Source organism: Bombus vosnesenskii, unplaced genomic scaffold, assembly GCF_011952255.1.
Source record: "Bombus vosnesenskii isolate JDL3184/JDL3185 unplaced genomic scaffold, Bvos_JDL3184-5_v1.1 scf7180000013788, whole genome shotgun sequence".
Classification (NCBI taxonomy): domain Eukaryota; kingdom Metazoa; phylum Arthropoda; class Insecta; order Hymenoptera; family Apidae; genus Bombus; species Bombus vosnesenskii.
In genome coordinates, this window is record NW_022883218.1 from 1,173,791 (window position 1) to 1,195,334 (window position 21,544).

The following is a 21,544-nucleotide window of genomic DNA, read 5'->3' on the forward strand; positions in this document are numbered from 1 at the left end:
CAACTTTTAATACAAATTTTTTACAATTTATATTAAAAATATTATACAAATATTAATTTAATTATAAATATTATATAAATTTAATACAAAGCGTTTAATACAAATAGCGAAAAATATATTCTTCAACGACAAATACAAAAGAAGATAAAAATTACGTTAGAAATACAGTTTTTCCATAATCGAATAATTCAACACAACTTTCGAACTTCTGTACCTGATACATTCATGGAAGGTTTAATGATAATAAATGTTATATATATGTTTGTGATTTTTTCCACAAAGTTACAGAAATTAGAAAATCGAAATTAGAAAATTAGTCATCCCTCAATCCTTTCATCCCTCAATCGGATATTACCACAGTGGCGGCATTCGAAATTTGTCTTTAAGCTGTAAATATTTATTGGCGTAGGTTAGTAGTACAGCCAGAAGAATATGTCGACCACAAAAGATTAATTTTACCAAACAGTATCAGCAATATAGAGATTACAAGGAGGAAGATAAAAAAATGATAAATGTTGAGATTATTCGTGTACTTGGATTGAAACAGTGGAATAGTTAAGTAGTAAGCGGTAAGACACCCTACAACATCAGTGTCGTGTTCTCGCTTTGTGAAAGCCAAGCACGTTTGTTTCTTGTGGCAGGGCTGATCTGCATGTCAAAGAGGGGAGGGCTGATAGGCGCAGCATATTGACACAAGAGACCTCAAGGAGGTCCAAGGCCGGTTTTACTTGCCTCCAAGGGATTCCTGAGGAGTGACTCGTCCGAGAACACGTTCTTCCGCGAGCGTACGGTCGGAATGTCAGGTACAACGTGCTCGTAAACGAGTCACGGAAAAGCGTTCCGCGTCCACTCGTATAACTGTGACCGTTCTTGCGACGTTTTCGCGCCGATCGTACGGAGCCTGACATCGGGTCAATGCAACTGTATATCTACCTACGGACTGCAAATGTGACATGGCCATACATATACAATATACATATACAATAATACATATCGATAATACAATCGGTTCCTTTAGATACTGTTTTGCGATTTTAAAATCACGTTTATGAAATATTTCTCTATTTCATAACATTTTGTGAAAGCATTGATTGTATATAAGTTGAGCAGTTTTTAATCTTTAATTATATATTTTTGTTTATTCTGTTGGATATTTCAGTTTAGCTTAAAATTCAAGTACTAGATACGTATATCGATAGCATATTTGGGGTTTTTCATTCGTTTTAAGAGGATTTTACATTTTAAAATATGAACAATGAAACATACAAATTTATAGTATCGAATTTTATGAAATATGTAAATACGTTATATTCTATAGTTTTTTATTATTACACATTCTTACATAGTTCTGTACCGGTCATTTATGTTTATCGTGGCAGTGAATATTTTAGTAGAATCTCCTAAAATAATTTTGAAATATATACTCCCATTATTTTTTTTTATTGTTAACCATAGAGAAATGACGAAGTCACTGCAGGTCTTGGGGCAGAGAATACAACGAAAATTCAAAAAAATAAAAATAAAATTAACGCAAGAACGCCCACGCTTAAGTAGCTGCTAAATTCGTTAGAGTCAGCAAAGTCCAGAATTACCTTGATCCCGATAGCCGCGGAGAAACCATATTCTTTAATAACAAGCATATACTAGAAATTTCCTAACCTGATTACCTTCCCGTCGCCTGACATTACCTACCACTTCTCTTGAAAAATGTTCTCCACGCGCCAACGAGCAAACGAAATCGCGGTTATCAGATGGAGCGTTTCATTCTACGTGAAAACGCGCAATCGTACGAAAATTCTCACTCGACTGCCATAAAACAAATCGTCCAAATAATCATTAATCTTTCTCCGTGGCAGAAAGCAACCTCGATATTTTAAGTAGACCAACATAGACAATACATGACAACACAAATACATGGTAATTTCTATTATCCTACCGACTGACCGGCGCCTCAACCGTTCGACAGTGTAATATTATACTAACAAGATTATTATTCTCAAAGATTGTGTTGTGATAAGATTATTTTCGAAGTATCACCATTGTCTTGGATATTGCCTCGTAACAAACTATTTAGATCTTTAGATCGATAAGTCAAATTCAAAGTTTTAGTTCAATTATACTTCCGAGATAAAACATAACTAAAAACTATCCTGTGGTATAAGAAAGCAGTGCAATTACAAATCGGCGAGTATTTGTAAAATTTATTAGTTATAAATATTTGCATATTTTTAATAAAGTATAGTTATAAATTGTCGAAATATAGTTGTGAGCGTAACTAATTTGCTTCTGGTGTCCATAATAAATATGATTCTTCCGAGAAATGCAGATATTATTGTCAAAATTTGCCATAATAAAATACATCGTGTAATTATTTTATGTTATATAATATTGTAATTATTAAACAAGACCGCAAGGAAGGAACGTAATACGCTACATCCAACCAATTACCTATTATCAACATTTTCTTTTTTGTAAACAAATCTAATATTTAGAGTTACAAATAATAACATTTTAGAACGTTATTTTATCGCCACTATTCTAATTTTGTGGAATTTATCGATCGGCGACTTTGCACATTTCTCGTTGTTATCATTTCTGGTAATCTCACAAGGGATTCCTTGGCGCCATATCGAACCCCACGTGATTTTAAAACGACGAAGATGATAGAGAAATATGGCGAAAATATGGAATTAAGGGGTTCGAGGTCGTGAATACGACTTGGCGAATATTCGTTAGAGCTCGACGAGGTGTTAATGTCATGGTGGCGAATAGCAACTAAGAAGATTACGCAGATTTGCGTTTAGCGTTTCGATATTAATGGCGGTGCACGGGCGATATCACAAGGGAGGATAGAAGAAGTGTGGCGTTAAGAAGATGAAAGGGAAGGGAACAAGAATCTTAACTCATGCCTAAACATGAAAGCTACCGTGGCGATTTATACCGTTTCGCGCGTACTTTGCACCGGGCCACTTTAAATTGCAGTTCAATGCACGCGAACCCACGTGTGCCACAATCTATTCTGGTAACGCTGCCTGGGAAAAATTGCCATTTTTCTAGACATCTATAGAGAGAATCGAACATCAGCTAATTTTAGATTTAAATATCAATTTACATTGCTCGCATTTCTAGTTGTCAAATGAATTTGTGGAATTTTTACAAGATGTCAAGGCATTTAAATAATGTGAAATACAGAAATGTATGTGTTTTGGTAATGTGAAAATAGACATTCATGAAACATGGTATCCAATAGATAATATATTACTTACGCCCTCGTTACGTAAACAATTATATAACCATAAGGTTTTCCCTTCCTGCATTCCACCTCTTCGCCGATTTATCATCCCCTTCAGGAAGACTCACGAGTTAAGATCGCTGGAGAAAGGAAAACAAACGATATCTCTAGCTGTCTATCATTTTTATATATCTTGTACAATCATTAAAGAGCGTTATTAATTTCACGAACTGTCACAGGACACGAATAAACGATCGTTTTGAGGCGAGCAATGCAGCACCGGTACGAGCACAATCGCGATCTTCTCTAATTGCCACGTAGCTAACCTTAATTACACCTACGATCATCTATCTAATCGTACCACCGTTATTTGTACCAGTGCAAACTCGTCGTTAGTTGTACGCGATACAATCACGTAGGACTCGCGATCGATAGATCCTCCTTAAGAGACTATCGTTTACTTGAAAATCGAGTCGTTGTCTTAAAATTCATCGAATTTATATAATTGGTACTTCAAGAGATCTGTTCTCATCATTAATTTTCTTGTGTACAAATACGTGTCTTAAAATTTAAATTTTACACGCAACGGACAAAGCAACAATCTAATATTAATTTAACACGCATCACAATTCTTCTATGTTGTAATGATAAAATATCTAAAGTGTTGTATTGACTGTGTACATTTACAAGTAACAAATCGCTTTACAAGCAAAAGCAAACGAGTGATAAATCGTTGAAACGCAAGAACACATTGTTCGATCGTTCGATCACTTTCGATGCTTTTAGTTCCCTTCTAGGAGTTGTGTAGTCGTCAATTTCAACAAACATCGGCGACCACCGAGAATTCCTACAATCTAATGACCAACCATCTAACTGTAAATCCACGGAAAGCAGCGTTTCACGCCTGTTGAGGAATAAATGTAATTTCCATTGAGATAACGAGGCGTGCGTGTCCAGTCACAGTCGCTGAACGCAATAAATGAAAGAGATATAAAAACCGACTTGGGAGGATGTTACGTATCGAATTTTAATGATTACTCGTTTTTCTATCTCTTTTACGTCACACGTTATACGAAATTAGATTTGAAACAGTTTATATAATTTTATATACGAGACAAATAATTAAATGTTTTGTGTTTGCGTTTCGCTTGACGGGTGATCGTTCATCCTTTCTATCATTCTTATTAGATGAAAAATTACTGAAACTTATAAAAATTTAAGAGTATCATTACTTCTTCTTGCGAGTAATACGTGAGTCAATTTATAGTATTTTAGCAGCCTTTATTTGTGATTAATTTTATGTAATTTCCTTAATAATTTACTCATCTGTTATATTTGAAAGGCTCATTGTCAGAAGAAAAGTGGTATGAATGGCAAAATAATACAAATAATGTACATCTTATCTATTATTTTCTGTACTTATCTTCTATCTTGTATCTAGGAAAAAGTAAATTCGTATATCCTATCCACTTAATTTCTCCAATAGAAAATCTTCAACTATTTCGTATTAAAATTCCTCTTTTTTTTATTACCAAGTGACGTTAAATTAACAAAAAATGGACTTGTTATGTAATATTTTTCCCGTATAGCATTCGTGTAATAAACAACCTAATAAAAGTCAATCGTAAATTTTAATAATTATCAATAAAAAAGGAATAAAATCTAGTATATTTTAATGAGTAACACCTTCGCGCTCCGAGTGTATTTTAATTCATCCCATTGCAGCAAAGTAACAGTATTCCTTCCGTTTGATGAGGGTAACATAAACCACGCGTTGTTTTAACGGTAGTCGAGTTATCGTTCCGCTGTCTTTCAATCTCAGTATCGTTCCGCGTTCCTAATCGCAAGAATCTCGATACTCCGCTCTGGCTTCGTCCATTTAATTCCTGTGGGAACCTTTTTGCATTACGAATTCATCACCGCGTCCCAAGTAGATTAAATGGCCCGATAGGCGATTATGAAGCCTCGTGGCAAGGAAATCCATTTCGAATTCGTGGAATTCAATCGGGCAAGATTGGAAGGGCAAGATTGAAACGTCATTACGTTTCTCTGGCAGAAAATTGAAAATTGAGGAAACTTCAAGTACAAAAAGGTACGCAAATAGCAATAGGAGAAAAAGTTAAACTGTAAATGGAGATTACACTTTACTTCGATGTAAAAATTGATATATGTCTTCAAATGTTTTATTAAACGTCAGTTATTAGTAGATTATGAAATTTTTTTTTTGAAAGAAACATTTTTCGATTCATATTATATATGTATATATATACACGTATCCTGTTATTAAAGTGTCATACTTGGAAAGAATGATTACAAAAAGTGAATGCGAAAGTCTACATCCAAATTAAGGTGATGCGGTGCGTTATTCAAAAGATGGTAATTAATAACGGAAATAACTTAATGTAGAAATATCAGCGAAGAAAATAAAGTCATTCATAAAATTAATAGAGTCATAAAATATGGTTACAAAATTCCAATAACAGCATAGAATAACGATAAAAAAAACAATCTCTCAATTGCAATATATAATGATATTCTAAATATAAAAACATATTAAAGAAAACCACAAAATGCTATAAAAACTATCGCCTATATAAATCTACAGAGATACTTTTCCCAAAAAAGTTCAAGCCAGCGAAGTACAAAAATATATTTATCGCTCAATACGAATAAAACAACGATAAAAACATATTTGGATATTTTTTAGGATAACCAAAACCGTCAATAAATATTTTTTAAATTTAGCGATGCGCAACCTAGTCGCGTTGAATTCTTTTTGGAAATTCAAATTTTTCAGTACGGTGTTCCGTTCATGACACGATCGTTCACGCCTGAAAGTGGTTCGTGATCGTTTCCAAAGAGGATCCCGACGCAACAAAGACGATCGCAGGTCGCAATTAAGGTTCATCGAACGGACGACGTACCGAGATGGCGGCAAGGGTGTAATAAAAACGCAGGAATGAAGATAAAGGAATTTCTGGCGATTGGGTCGTGACCCCTTCGGCCCCACGATGAACCCTCGATATACGGGCCGACATTGCCATATTGCACACGTACTGTGCATTAAGATACGCCACGAATCCAAGGAGAAACGAAGAGCAAGAAGAAGAAAGAGAGAGAAAGAGAGAAAGAAATCTATGGGGTTTAGGGCGATTCGTAGACGACGCAAAGAGACAAGAAAAACGAGCAACGAGCTTCCATTTGATTTTTCTCTACTTTTTTGTCGAGGTACTCTACCATCGTAAAATGCACTTCATGTCGATTTATGTAGCACTTTAGACGCTTGATCTTTTGACGACACGGAGCTGAAAAATTGCTTTTAACCACTTCACGTGTAATTTTTGCTTCATCTGCCAGTAGAACGATCGAATTATTTTATAATAAAAAAACAATGAGATGAATGTGATCTTTTATTACGGTTGTCATAAAACAGACAATTGTGGACAAATTAAAAATTTTATCTTTGCGAAGTACTTGAAGTTAACGAACATAATACAATGCTGGTTAGATATTCACGAAACTGTGATATAGACTTCGCCGCGTAACCATCTTTAAATAGTGTAATAAAACACTGAACAATGTAGGCCATAGCCATGAGCGAAGTCAAGAAACAACAAGAAATCAAAATAATGAACGTCGCCGATCTGGAAAATCTCTCTCTCTCTCTCTCTCTCTCGCTTTCTGTTTGAACTCGTTACGCTCCGAGAAACGTCCAAGCTTGTGCGCCCCCTCTAATGAGAATATTTACACATGTCTGCTCGAATTAGCTCTACAATAGACTGGAGATATAATTTCGAAAATCGTACGTTATAACGACGACGCCGAAACGTCATGATGTCTCGCATCCTCACTGCGAGAGACAAAGTTCTATAAAGACCGAAAAAGGGTGAGTGTGTAAAATGAACACGAGGTCGCAGACGTGTTAGATCTGAAAATATATTGAGATGATCGCAGCTGTGGTTCCAATGGCGTGAAAAATTGGACGAACGCACGATAAATTCTCTAATTCGCCAAAATAACCTCGTATTTCCGAGATCTTACGAGTTCCCAAGTCAAAGTTGACTCTAAATGAATTTAATCTTTTTCCCCTGAAACCATCTGCCATGTTTTTACTTTATCTCACCCTATCCCAGTTTCTCTAATGTTGAAATGAGACATTTTTATGTCTCGACGAAAGACTCACGCGCTCTGTTTTACAACCATATCCTCCGAAAATATCAATTTAACTTGTATTCCGCAATGCGAAGTATCTTGTACAGTGACCTATTATTATTTGCTTATAAATTGGACGGGTTGTTTGAGTTTTTTTATGAAAGAAATTAAGTGTTTGTTTGACGTATTGTAGAGTGATTTAATTTGACAAAGTTTACTTTTTTTCTCTTTTTTTACTTTATGGAAAAAACTTTATGCTTTGAATGATTTTCCACAACTATTAGGATAAATTATTTTTTATTTTAATGCAAGAGAATTTCTCTATCAATTCTAAGAAAATTGTTTAATTATACGCATAAAATTGTAAGTACTATTATATAACGAAGGTGTTTCATGCGGGAACAAAATATTATTCGATGAATACCAAAAAGTATATAAAGTTATTCAATAGTCAATAACAAAGAATTATCTACAATAGCAGAACTTATCTGTAAAACTAATAAGTGCACAGTAATTTTTTATCAGCTAGATATTTTATCCAATTTCAAGACAACTTTTCATAATTTAGAAACCACCGCGTAATTTGACCAATGTTACAAGCAAGCTACAAGCGTGTCTTTATGCGTTGCTCCCCTTTTCATTTTCGTTCTCCTTTCTTTTTTCTTTTTTTTTTTTTTTTGTTTTTTGCCAGGCAGGCGTGCAAACGCGCCCCTGGAAGAAGTGCCGTAACATTTTATGGTACATAAAACGGTGACTTTATGTTAGCACAATTCACGGGCTCAACTGTGTCTTTTATTAATCTACGTCATAGCATTTTACGGCCATGACACGGCCATGCAATTCGTGCACGTCGTCGAATTTAAGTAGAGCTTTGGAACTCGTTAAATCGTTCGCAACATTACAAAAATTAATTTTCATTTCGTAATACATTTCTCTTGACCGTTGTATTGCCCCATTTTATCGTGGCTCTTAACTTTATTATTCCTTTCATCGCCGCCTCAGCTTCCGTTTATGTGCTATTTAAATTTCTATCGAATTATGTCACTTGGAAACTTTTGGAAGTAGAACGAAATTTTTTAAATGTAATGCGATATTAGTTCAGAAAATACTCATACAAACATAGTCCAAAAAGCGTTTAGATTAAAGACAATCCAGCCATCGCCTTCTGAGAATTAATAGAGTGATTCTCCTGCTAATTAACTGAAAAACAGTGCCACCAAGCGCGGACCATACACGCTCGTTTTTTCTTTCGTATACACTTCTGATAATAGATTTTGTATGTACTGACACAGCGTTATTGCTGCAACGGCGTTTTCTTTGAGTTAACTAGCTGATCAATCATCCTGTATTTTCAATATTACTAAATAAGATAATTGTTTTAAAGTTTTCATTTTTCCTATTTTTTGTAGAATAATATAGCTTTCCTGAAGCGAAAGTTCCATATTAAACGAAAATAAACTTAATAAAAACCGATGCTATAACTAGAATGTCATTGTGACATTTACCTTTTCTATTAGTTCTATATCGCAATAAGTATGCCACATTTATGGAACAATAAATCCACCATTTACCCTATCCATAATGCGTCTGCCATCGTACCCATCTTCATTTTCAAACTAAGCAGCTTAATGAATCGAATAATCAAACCAATATACATACCTAATACACTCTCATCTATAAGTATGAGGTCACTTATGTACGTATCAAAAAGAAACTATTTATCTCTAAAAACTTTCCGGAGATTCAATCGACGAATAGATGTATCTACGTTCAATCAGTAAAACGATGGAATCCAACGTTCTAGATTGCACGAGGCGAAAGTGGATAGTTACTCTCAATATGGCCTCGAGACCCGGTATATCGTGCGCGTATAATAGTTATGACGTCCATTTGTACCCGGTGTTCATTGCTAGATACTTTTCTACCGCATAGCGCGTTCCATACGCGTATACTTACATCGAGTGTGAATTACATCGATTGCATGTGCTAGTGCCGAGCGATGCAATTCGCATCCCTGCCTGTTTTTCTCTTTACTATGAAATTTATTGGAGGTAGAATCTTTGGAAATTATTAACTGTTGAGTCGAATCGCGAGATACGTTTTCTTTATCATGGCTGTATCGGCCATGAAAGTCTGCTTTCGTATTGGATAAAGGATAGAGAAGCTCTCTGTGAATTGTGTGATAAGAAATTGAGAAAATATTCTCTTATCTGTCTTGGCTATTGTGAAATGTTGGGGATGTTTAACCTCTTAAGATCCACCTGAGTAATATTCACGAAGCTGAATTTTATTTATGACTATCATGATTTATGTTTCGTGAAAAGGATAATTGCAAAGTACTTACTTTTATTTTTAATTAAATTTTTTAATTGGTAAATTTATATCTCCATGTTAATACCGATATGTATTTTTAAAAAGCGAATAGTAATTAAATAAAAAGTTCTTGAGAAAGGAATAAATGTCACATCCAATAAATTATTGATTGAGAACATATTAAAGCTACAGTGGCAATAAATTTGTAGCACTATTAGGTCATTCGTAGGTCTATTAATTTCATACTGCTGTGACTACATAAATAAATATCAAATAAAAAAAGAGTTACTTTAAAATTATTCAACATGTTCATATATGACGAATTTTCAATGTTTTCAAAGAGTTACTGCAATAAGACTGAAGAATCATAAATATGGCGTTACCATAAAATCTTTGCGATACCGTGACTATGTTCGCAACGAAGTATATCTCATGCGAGTTATCGTTGTCTTAGTGTTACGCCCTCGTGCTTGGGTTCATCGAATACCGCCTGAATGAAAAGATATATGTACCATAAATTCTTGCATGCGTACCCGATACGTTTCAATTCCCTTTCTTTATGCACCGCGCTATTTCGTTCGTTACAATTTAAGCGTTGCACGCGAGCGGGGAAAAGCAACGAAATCATGCAGCAGGCACAGTTGATTCTAGCGTTGCGGAGAGTCCTGCATGCAAACATACGCGTTCTTGTAAGATATGTTCGAATCTACCCGACGGAGAAAATTCGAATTCACGCTGGTGGCTAGTCGCGTGTGCAAGCGGTAGGAAACCAATGATTCTCGAAATTAATGAAACGATCTATCCGGAATTCCATCCTCGCGAAATGATCGCAGAAATGGTCGGCGTATGCCAGGAACGAATGCAGTCAGGACAGTCAATCAGGAAGATGTATCGAATGAATTTAATTGGACCGGCGAATTTATGTTGATTACATTGTCGAGACAGTGTATTAGAAAATTTCAGTTGCGTTATTGAATGCAGAGAATTTCGATATGCTAGATCATGGCACTATATGATTCTGTCGTGCTTTGACGAATTTGTAGTTTATTATTCTTAATTATCTAGTTTCTAATTTTTTAAATTTCTGTCGAATAAAAAAGGAATGTTGGACTAGGACGAAGAAAGGAATATTCTTCTGTTAATTTTTCACTTTAATAAAAATCTATTAATAATAGAAATAATGTTTGTTATTATTACAACGCGATAATACGTATAAATTTGTCACAATGCAGCCATAACGGTAGGCACAGTAACAAAGCACACATAAGAGTTATGCGTTGTCTGGCCAGATACGAACGTATTCTACTTCGAATACGTCTTGACACGTGATCATTTTCTAACATAATTTCCATAATAATTTTTCGAATCATTCGAACATAAACTATTTCTTTTATTCACTTGCCAACAATAAGTTTCTAACACGAATCTGCCTATATAGAGACACATTCTACTAGTCGAGGAATTCCTATTCTTTTCAAGAACATTCACAATGTACGAACATTTTCTGAGATTATCATCGACTATCGTTTAGAAGAAACTACAACGTGGTACATTGAACGTGAACGTCCATCACGAATCAGAGATTATTCTCTCCCTTCGAAAGGAAAATGACAAAGGTATCGGGGCTTGATTTCGCTGCCGGCGGAATCACGCTGATGGGCAATACACGCGAATAACGTGTCCTGGGGAGGCCGAGACGCAACGATAGACACGCTCCTCGTCACGATTCGCGTGATCATGTGTGTACAGTATCTTCGTGCCTCTGCGAATGCACTGATGGGGATAAAACGCTTCGAACTATCAGAATTCTCTGCCTGTTGGAAAAAAATTCTGCTTAGCGCGTATATTCTGACAGAAAGTTCGAAACTTGGGAAAAATTCTATTGTACCAAAATTAGATGGTTTTCTCCTATGACCTTCATACTTTTTCCTTTTCAATTACGTAATTAAATAAATGTATGAAAATTCCGTCGAATACTCTGATGTTAACAAATTGTTGATCGGTCACCAGTAAATTCGTGTTTTCACATTCGAGTGTTGTTACCGAGCGCCGCTACGTGTTAGTTTTTGCATAAAATAGCCGGTCAACGATATGTTAGGACACACGATGGGATGACGATTCGATTTAATACCGAATGAGATTTCACGACACCCATTCGGTGATCCGAAGGAAAGCGCGTTGTTCGGTATCCTAGGTTGACTACGTAGCCGCTCGCATGTGTGTAGAAACATGTGCGTGTGTGCGTTCGCCTGAGGAGCGGTGGCTAGGTCACGGTCAGGGCGATGCCCTCTTCCTTCGGAAGAGAGGAAAGACTTTGCGTCGGCTCTCCTCCGCTTCTTCTTCTTCTTCTTTGCTTTGTTGGATCATGCTGAAAGTCTCCTCTTGGATGATCCACGCATCCGTTCGAGCGTATCTTTTGCCGCACGGGCTATCCACTTCGGTTAGGTCGGCCCTTTTTGTGAATCGAGCGTCGTTTTTAGACGCGTTGCACGACCGACGCGTGGTGTACGCTTTGCGTACACGATCGTGCTATTTACGTGACAACCACCACGTGTATTTATCTCTCGTGGCGAATTTATCTATCGTTGAAAATCGATTTTTGACTTGGTACAACGAGGGGAACCGTTTTCAAGCTTCGACCTTCTTCCGAAGGGTCGTTTGATTTAATAGCGTGAGTTAGTAGTTATACATTGACTTTAATGTTGGATATATTTCTATTTCATTGGAAAAAGTGTTTTTTTTTTAAGGCTATGTATGATGCTTTGGAGCATTGAAGAGAGTACTTCTTTTACATATAATGAAGGAAAGCATTACTTACTGAGATGTTTCTTTTTTAGGTAGATAGATTTTGTATATTTAAAACTCACCTGAAACATAAAATAATATGAGGATATTAGTGCGGAAGTTTTAATCGATTACATTGGGTGAAGCGCTTTTAAAATTATAATGAAATACATATAATACAATAAATATAATGAAATAAATATATACAATATACATTTATACAATATGCATGTATTTACATTTAATTCAAACATATAATATACATACATATGCGTTTCTCTGTTTCTATCTCTAATATGATACTCGTCATTTTTAAAAAAATTTTTATCTCGTTGAGTTCAACTCAACCTTAACAGCCACTAAAAACTCGCCATAAACAATCACGCGTTTATGCACAAAATGCCGGAGGTGCTATTCATTGGAGCTACTAAAAGTAAATATTACTCTGATAATATATATAACCATACTGCATATATTTGCACATTAATGCAAAATTTAAAATTGCAATAAAATATATAGTATGCACATAATGTTTGAAGACATATAAAACATCAAGGACAAAATACAGATTATAACATTTAATACCCGAAACAAATCTCTATTTAGATACTGTTGCTGCAATTCATGTCTTTAAAAACGTGCAACTGCATAAACATCCGCAGTTCACTTCCAATATCTCTAAATATTTAACGTATGAGCTCATAAACAAATGAAACAGAGTCTAAATAATAGTTTGCGGAACACTTCAGGCGAGCACGATAAATTCGTTCGTCCATCAATTCTCGCCCTGAACTATTGCATTACGCGCGGCGGGTTCGTCCACGCGCCATGTCCCGCCGTTATAATTTATCGTCTGGCTTGGTCCGCTCGGGTTTCTACGCGATCCCTGTCGAGAGCTACGATGGAAATCATCGATATGAGAGCTCGACTAAGCCTGTCACACCCTCGCGGAAAGATCATCGCGGAAGTCCTCGCGGGCCGAGTGATCGACTTTATTCCAAGCCGCCCACGTGCACTCGTAAATATAATTTCTCGCTAATCATGCACGCCACGGAACGCCGACTATTAACCACCCAGCGAGCCACGCCGCACAGCTATGCTTTCTAAGCGGTTCCATCGCATCAAGGGTTCGTTTCATCGAATCAAACCCACTCGTGATCAAGCATACCATATGCGAAGGTTGTAAGTTTCGACCAATTGAATATTCTGTTTGATACGTGCGATGATTTGCTTAGGAAAGAAAGGAATGCCGATGGAATGGAGGATATGCATCGGTCGTTTTACCGTCACCCTATTTGTTTTTGAGTGTAAAAATACGAGGTTTGTCTGTTAAATGAGCTCCTGAGAAGCCAAATTAATCAATTCCACTTTTTGTAAATTCCTCCATTTTATTATTTAGATACACGATTAATGTCCCATTTATGCTATTAATAATTTTTTTAAACGTATCTGTTGATAGAGTGGATTACTTATTAAATAAATTAATTCTTATATGCCATTTATATTGACATATCTTTTCAATACATGTTTATATTATGTGTTTGAAAAATAATAATTAATGTAGACTTTTATTATTTCAATTTTAAATTTAATAGAAGAGATAGATTAGAGATATAATAAACTGAGGCTGATCAAAACAGTAAAAAAATACAGATACGTTTGCATACGACAGAAAAGCTGGACGCGCGTTTGATGACAGACACGCCATTTCTACTTACCGCTTCATATCTTACTACAAGAGCCGGCTGAATTAACATGTACAAGCGAGCACGACGTGATTCCTTGTGGAAAAATAAGAAAGACATATAGAATAAAATTTGTCCATTCGCAATTTAGTTTTCGAGAAAATCGAATTTGAAAATTTATGAAGTTATAATTGAATATGACTAATTCCGGACCGGACTAAATAACCGACAGAGGTTGTTTTATATGTGAAAATAAGTCGAAAATGTAGAATAAAAATTTCTTATTTTTACACAAGGAATCACGTTGTGCCCGTTAGAGCATATTATTCCGTCGGATCCTGTATATCGTCTTTCACGTTCTTAACAGAAATAATACTCATTTCTCTAACTTAACAACGAGTTCAATTTTAATCTTATTAAATCCACCACTCTACCAATACTTCTCTAATTCCTATGACTATTACTAGTACGTAGTTCAATATTTGCAATTGCACGATACTCCAAGGGTCTATCTAGAGAACATCGTGCGCGGTTGCTCTTATTCACTGGTATCGACGATCGTTCGTGAGACGTCGACCTATCAGCGTATGCAATCGCAAAACCAGACGGGGGAAGCCCTATAGCTGCACTCTCCCGTATAATGCAGTTATCGCCGCGGCTGGCCACGTTAATTGCATCGCGAGAAAGTGGGGCATCTCGAATCAGCGATCTCTTCCTGTCCTCTCTCTGTTACGGAGGCAAGGGGACTCCGAATACCCTTCTATTACGCGCATATATCTAAACGCCCTACGTCCTCTCTTAGGATATGTGAAAAGGCATGCAGATGCAAATACACGTGTGTGTGAAATATATATGCTTATATAAATATATCCTCCGCCATCTCGACGATTTATTCCCGTCACAGCCGTGAGAATCGTTCCATGCATCGGCTCGATTATCGTCCCGCGACGCGACGCGAGTCACTTTCTCCGCGACGTAACTCAAATTCTTCGTAGGCATACGAGCGTCGCCGTTTCGCTCGAGCCCGTTTATTTTCGCCGCGTGACGAAATTCTCCTACGTTTCCAGCGAAACCAACAGGCCAGGCGAACACACCGTTCCTTCGATTAGACTCGGGAGAGCTTTCCAAATTGGAAGTTTTAACGGTTGATGAATGTGTTCGCGTTTCAGTACGGGCTCAGTAAGATTTCCTCAGTTATATATGTATTACTCACGATTTACATTGATTTTGTAACTCTGCTATTCCGTTCACTATTTTCATCTTTTTGAAATATTTCATTTATAAAAAGCTACCTATATTTTCATAACATTTATCGTAATATAATATTTATTTTAGTTCGTACCTATCGCATCTACATTCTCGTACATAAGTTACAAGACACCTGCTAATTTTGTCATTGAAGAATATTTGGAAATTTCTTTTCACAGAAGAATAGTTATATTCGTATCTAATTGGAACATTTAACTCAAATATAAATCATAATTTAATTTTATGTTTGAAGTCACTTTCTGATACTTATAATAATAATCTAATACTAACATAATCTTTGATAGAGTTTTTATCTTAATCAAATGAAATACTATATCAGAATGTTCATAAATACCACTAATATTGACATTGCCCAATCATTGAACTTCCTTATACGCTGCTCAATCTTTAATACGATGTAACAGTAGTTAATCACTAGGAAGTAGTGGTTAACTACTGCTCCAACACGTACAAACGCATCGTCATCTAGCCGTACAAATTCAGTCTTCCTGCATCCGTGAGAAATACATCATCGCGCGACTAGAATTCGTAAAGATGATTTCGTGATTCGAGCCACTTTCTCTTTGGTCGCAAATCGAAATCCATTTGTCAGAATGGAACGAGCGTTCGCGGCCAACCAAACGTAATCGATTGTGTCTACTTTAACGCTGATTATTCATTACCACATTACATAAACATCTTGCTAAACGATTACCGGAAAGTAGCTTGCTTGGATTTTAATACATTTTACTGTTATAGTTGGATTTCCTCTTTCACGAAGACAACAAAACGATAATTCTGCACGTTCCTGCAGAGAATCGGCGTGTGCATCGGGAACTTTGCAGAAACGATTTCGTGATTCGAGCCACTTTCTCCTCGACGTAATTCGGATTCCTTATATGAACGCGTGTTCGTGTTTCGTTTCACGTTATAGTGTGCTATCGGAAATGATTAAAATCCGCGTGAAATCGCGGACAGAGGCGAACGAAAACACCGACATAAGGACAACGGGCGAATTACGAAATCGGGTCGACGAACATTGAAGTCGAAGGAAAAAAATGAATTTTACATTACTACAGGAGATTCTGAACGCGGTCAAGATTGTTTAGAAAGCTGATTTCGACGCCGCTTCGGAGAAATGCTAAAACTTCCTCCGTTGCCTTGCTCCTCTAAATAAGAAGGTTAAGGTTAAAGGTTGCTGCTAGCTACCCGAGTCTTACAAGATATCGTACTCTCTGAATGTTGCAACGCGGTATAAACGAGTTCTACCATCGTGAAATTTGTCCTATTAATTAAATGACTGTATAGTTGAAACAAATCTCTTTCCATCGATCATTTTTCGTTTATTAAACACTTAATTCTAAGTATTCTTACTTCGTTCATCAAGTTATGTATATCAAACGTCTTTGTCCACGAAAATAAAATTTAAACTTATACACGTTGTCATGCTACTAACACATAGAAAAGTAAGTAATTTTACTTCAACAAAATTGATTTTAATTTTTATAAACTATTAGAAACTTACACACTTATGTTTCAGACCCTATTAATTTTTCCCATCTTATGTATATAGATCCAGGATATATATATAAACTGATACTGTATTAAATATATATTCTACCAAATTTTTGAATACAACCATATTATTTTTCATAATCATTTTAATAAGGTAACAAATAATTCTGAAAAATTGTAAAGTACCCTTCCAAAAATTTCGGGATGTTTATATCACACGTAACCAATTAGTGTGACGAAATAAGACGCTCAAGGAATTCCAACGAAGACGAGAACAACTTTTGCGAAAACAGTTTTGCCTTGTAAACTAGATCTACGTGCAGGATAAGTACGAAACAGGCTACATACATATAACATGAGGCTACATACACATCGTTGCGGTTTTCAAATTCATTTCCCTGGTTAATAGATCATTCTTCATTATCCTGTCCTACGTTTCTTAGTAGAAACGTGTTACAGAAGCACTCAGTTTCTGTTTTACGACGTCCTAGAGCGTCTAGAGAACATGTCCACCAACGAATTCGTACGTTCGACGTGTATCTAGGATACTTAAATAGTTGGTGGCGCATCGACACGCGGCGGTTCGCAGCTTTACGACGAGCTATAATCGTAAAAATGCAGACCTCGTAAAGCTAGTTAGATTTACGATCGTAATTCACCTCGTGTTACGATGATTCTTCAGGATTATTGTCCGTGACTGTTCTTTCGAGTTATTTCGGTTTGCGGCACTGCTTTCGCGATATCTCGAGTGTCATGGACTTCTTATGCGATCGATAAGCACGAGAGTGTATATTTGATGCAGTTACAAGTACAGATATATCGAAAAATTCTTTGTTAAGGAGTTTGAAAAATTAGTAGTAAACATTTGACATGTCACCAAATTGAAGACGCCACTTCATGTGTAATAGAATTAAAATTTGTAAAATGTAGTAACCAAAACCCTGTTTGCACAAATCTATCTTTGCTAATATTAATGACGTCTCTTGTATTACGCAAATCTTTTCTATTGCGGTAACAGGAAAAACTAAATTTTAGAAATTATCACTCATTTAATTACTCGATGTAATATAAAATTGTACAGTTTCAAAGAAGTCTATAACCTACAACTTCTAATTCGTTAAGTTAATTCGTAAGTATTACGGTAACGAAGAAAATTCGTACCATAAACATGACCGTATTGAAACAATTAAAAATAACGTACAACAGAGTCTACCGAACATGGAAGGAAAAGTCGACTGCACCATAGAAGGATGATTCCGAGACCGTTAATTAAAGAGAAAACCTTAATTCTTCATTCTACCGTACCATATAATGGGAATCCTATTGAGCTTAATAATTCCATTATCCTCGGTACAATGAATTGAGATCCGTCTGAAACGATGCATCAAAGGTTTCGATTAAAATTTCGCGACGGAAAGATCATCGTACCAGTTATCGCGACAGGTGTTTGTTCCTTGTTTTACGTTTTATTTGAGAGGCTAAGTGGAGATCTTTAGATTCGCACGATCTTGTCATTAAAGACTCAGGCGAAAGGAAGAAAATAAATCGCGCGAATTGGAGTAAAATTCTTCCAGATAAATAAGCGATAAATATGAGCGACGGTCGTAGACGATGTACAACTGTGTCTTGTTCCTTTTTATTTGAAAGAGTGAACGAAAGACGTTCTTTCCTTCGCGAAGTACGCAACACGCGACGAAATAAATCACCAGGAAGAATATCTATGAACAGATAGGATCTCGTTGTTTCACATGATCGGTGCAAGGGGTGTTGTTGATCCACCTTTAATGGTTCGTTCTCACGGATGTCGAGAATATTAATGATCCACTTTAACCGACAATAATATGTTTATAACGGTGATTTATAATATACGCTAAGCAACCAACGGCAGCTCCATATCTTTCACATTGAACATCGTATCTGAGGACGATCCTAAACGATTTATGGCGATCTGTCGCCTCTTCCTTTAACGTGACGGGGAAAGAGTATACATAAACGAAAATTCCGGAGTAAAATGATCGTAATTCTAAAATAGTAAAATTTTCTATATTTGAGAAAGAAACTTTCGAACCTTTTCCTTTATACGTAAACCAAGATTTAGTATTTTTGTAGCATTACAAGTCTTTTTATTCAGCATTCAATATGTTCTTAGAAAGTCTGCATGTAGATTTTATGAAAGTAAAATCTGTTTTTATATTGGGTTGGCAACTAAGTGAATGCGGATTTTGTCCTACCTAATGGTATTTAGGTGTTAATGACCTAATGAGGCTAATGAGGTGTTTTATCATTAACACCTAAATACCATTAAGTAGGACAAAATCCGCAATCACTTAGTTGCCAACCCAATAGTTTAGACTTTGATCTGAATCTAGGATTCTTTTTTCTCTTCTCTTCTGTCTCGCTTCTTTTTCATTTTTATTTTTTCTGGATCGTGCTCGTTTTTCTTTACTGCAAATTTCTATTTCGATTTGAAACGGACTACACCGTTTTTTTCTAAAAAAAAGAAAACGAGAAAAGACTGCTATGTATTTTCATATAATTCCGAGAAGTTTCCAATGACCGTTTTATGTAAGCTAATGAGTGAACACATCGTTGAATAGACATGTAACATAAATTGATTTAGTGGTAGTCTTTATGGCAAGGATGACGAGATTAAGGCTACGATGATTAGTTTACGTCTTGGCTGAAAGTGATGACTTAATATTTGTTTTATGATAGCTATATTCAGTTGTTCATTTACGTTTTTATGAGCGTTAACTGTTATGGTTTGGAATGATATAACGCAATTTTATGCACAAACTTGTTCTTCATACTGATTTCCACCATTCGAATTTCAACATTAAATGAAAATATATGGTCATTTAGGCACTGTTTCATATATTTAAATTTTTTGTTGCAAAATTGAAATTCTTTATGCAATATTTTTGCCAATCTTGTTATGCAAATTTATATTTTAATGATCACGGCGATAAATGTAGAACCTAAGCAAAGATTTATTTCATCTATCAAGTATCATAACAAATATTATGCTTTGAATATTTCATGCATTTTTGCATACTATGTGCATTATACAAGCACTTGTATGTTATACTTTGCATGTTTCATACATCTATTTGTGTTTTTCAAAAAAGTAAGACCATCCTCGATTGACTTATTATCAATAAATTCCATACATGTACATCATCTACCATGTAAATCATATATAATCCGAAAAGAATTTTCCACTCTATTTCGATTAGAACGAAAAAGAACGATGCTTTTAATCGGACCAGTCAACGCTGTTAACACAGAGACACGACTACGCATAAATAAATATTCGTCTTTCCTTTCCGTTTATTTCCTGGAACGAAACCATAAATCGTGTTGGTGTACGCAATGAAACAGTTGACGCGACCATAAAAGAATAAAAAAGGAAGAAGCCTCGCGTATTAACGAATCAGATGCTTAAAATGTCAAGGATAGACGTAAATAGACGGTATGATTAACGGCAACGCGTTAATTGGTCTCCAACGGTGTGCGTATTTACCTTTTGGTTAAGTGTATCGATCAAACTAATCACAAACTAATCACTGAGACGCTTGCAAACTCGTATTTTAGTACATCAGTAAAAAATCTGATGAATTAATGGCGATACGACTACCAGCGCGATATTTATTCCCACGACTTTAATAGAATGTTACAGTGGTTACGTTGCACATTAATAAGTCGCGAGCCGCGAAATACGAACCTGTTAATCAGATGGAAAACGTTTGTTGAGATTACGATATACGCCGGGGCAAGAATACCAGAGCTTTCGTAAAACAGCCTCGATCCCAGCTTTGATATATTCTCCGCGATAAATTTCCCCAGAACGTTTTTTGCATATAACGAACTGATACACACCCGTGAACCAGTGGTATTTGGATTTTGCTGGTTTGCGCTGAATTTGTATTTATTTCGACTCTGGGATAGAATTCTTCATATACGTAGAAAGCAAATTTTCGGTAGCTAGGCGAAAGTTTTAAATGACGTTTAGTTGAATCTTTAATATGGTGCATAATTTTCGAATTAATTAATTCATCTCATTAACTCCTTATTAAATAAATATACAAGAAGAGCTTCGTATAGATATTGACCATTATGAGATGAATGAAATGAAATGAGATGAGTCGTAAGTAATATATTCTGTTGTAAGCCAGTTTTAAGCAAATGAAGTAACCACTTGCGATGAGGATATTTTACAAAAACTATCAACGAATCAGATTCTTTACTTTCAAATTTACTACACAAATCTTTTAAAAACGCGGTGCAACGATACTACGCTTGTAGGATTATTTTACTGTGGGATATATTGGTTCGTATAAATTACGAATTTGTAGTTTTAATAACTCTGATAATCCTTAGTGTTAAATGCAATTTGATAGTTACATTTAATTACATCTTCCTAAAAATATTCATATCTTACGCAATTCACAGAAACGAACATATACACGATTCACGGAAAGTAACGTGTACCAACTGAAAGACATGTAAACTAAGCTAATCCCACAATCCAGCGAATATCTAGATTCCATGTAACACGAACAAGTTCTCCCATCAATAGCGAACTCGTGTTCGTCAGCATGAGCAGAGAAGAGCG

At 35.8% G+C, this 21,544-nt stretch overlaps 1 protein-coding gene across 5 annotated transcripts in view; it reads right to left on the reverse strand.

The window, feature by feature from the left end:
* LOC117238977 (LIM domain only protein 7) overlaps window positions 1-21,544 on the reverse strand; it is a 156,100-nt gene that overhangs the window by 26,607 nt on the left and 107,949 nt on the right. Inside the window, exon 1 of one of the 5 annotated variants that reach the window (XM_033504213.1) lies at window positions 12,516-12,535. The exons of the other annotated variants lie outside the window; for them this stretch is intronic. The gene's annotated coding sequence lies outside the window, so the exon portion shown is untranslated. Of the gene's footprint in view, window positions 1-12,515; window positions 12,536-21,544 lie in introns of those variants that run through there. 5 annotated transcript variants of the gene reach the window in all.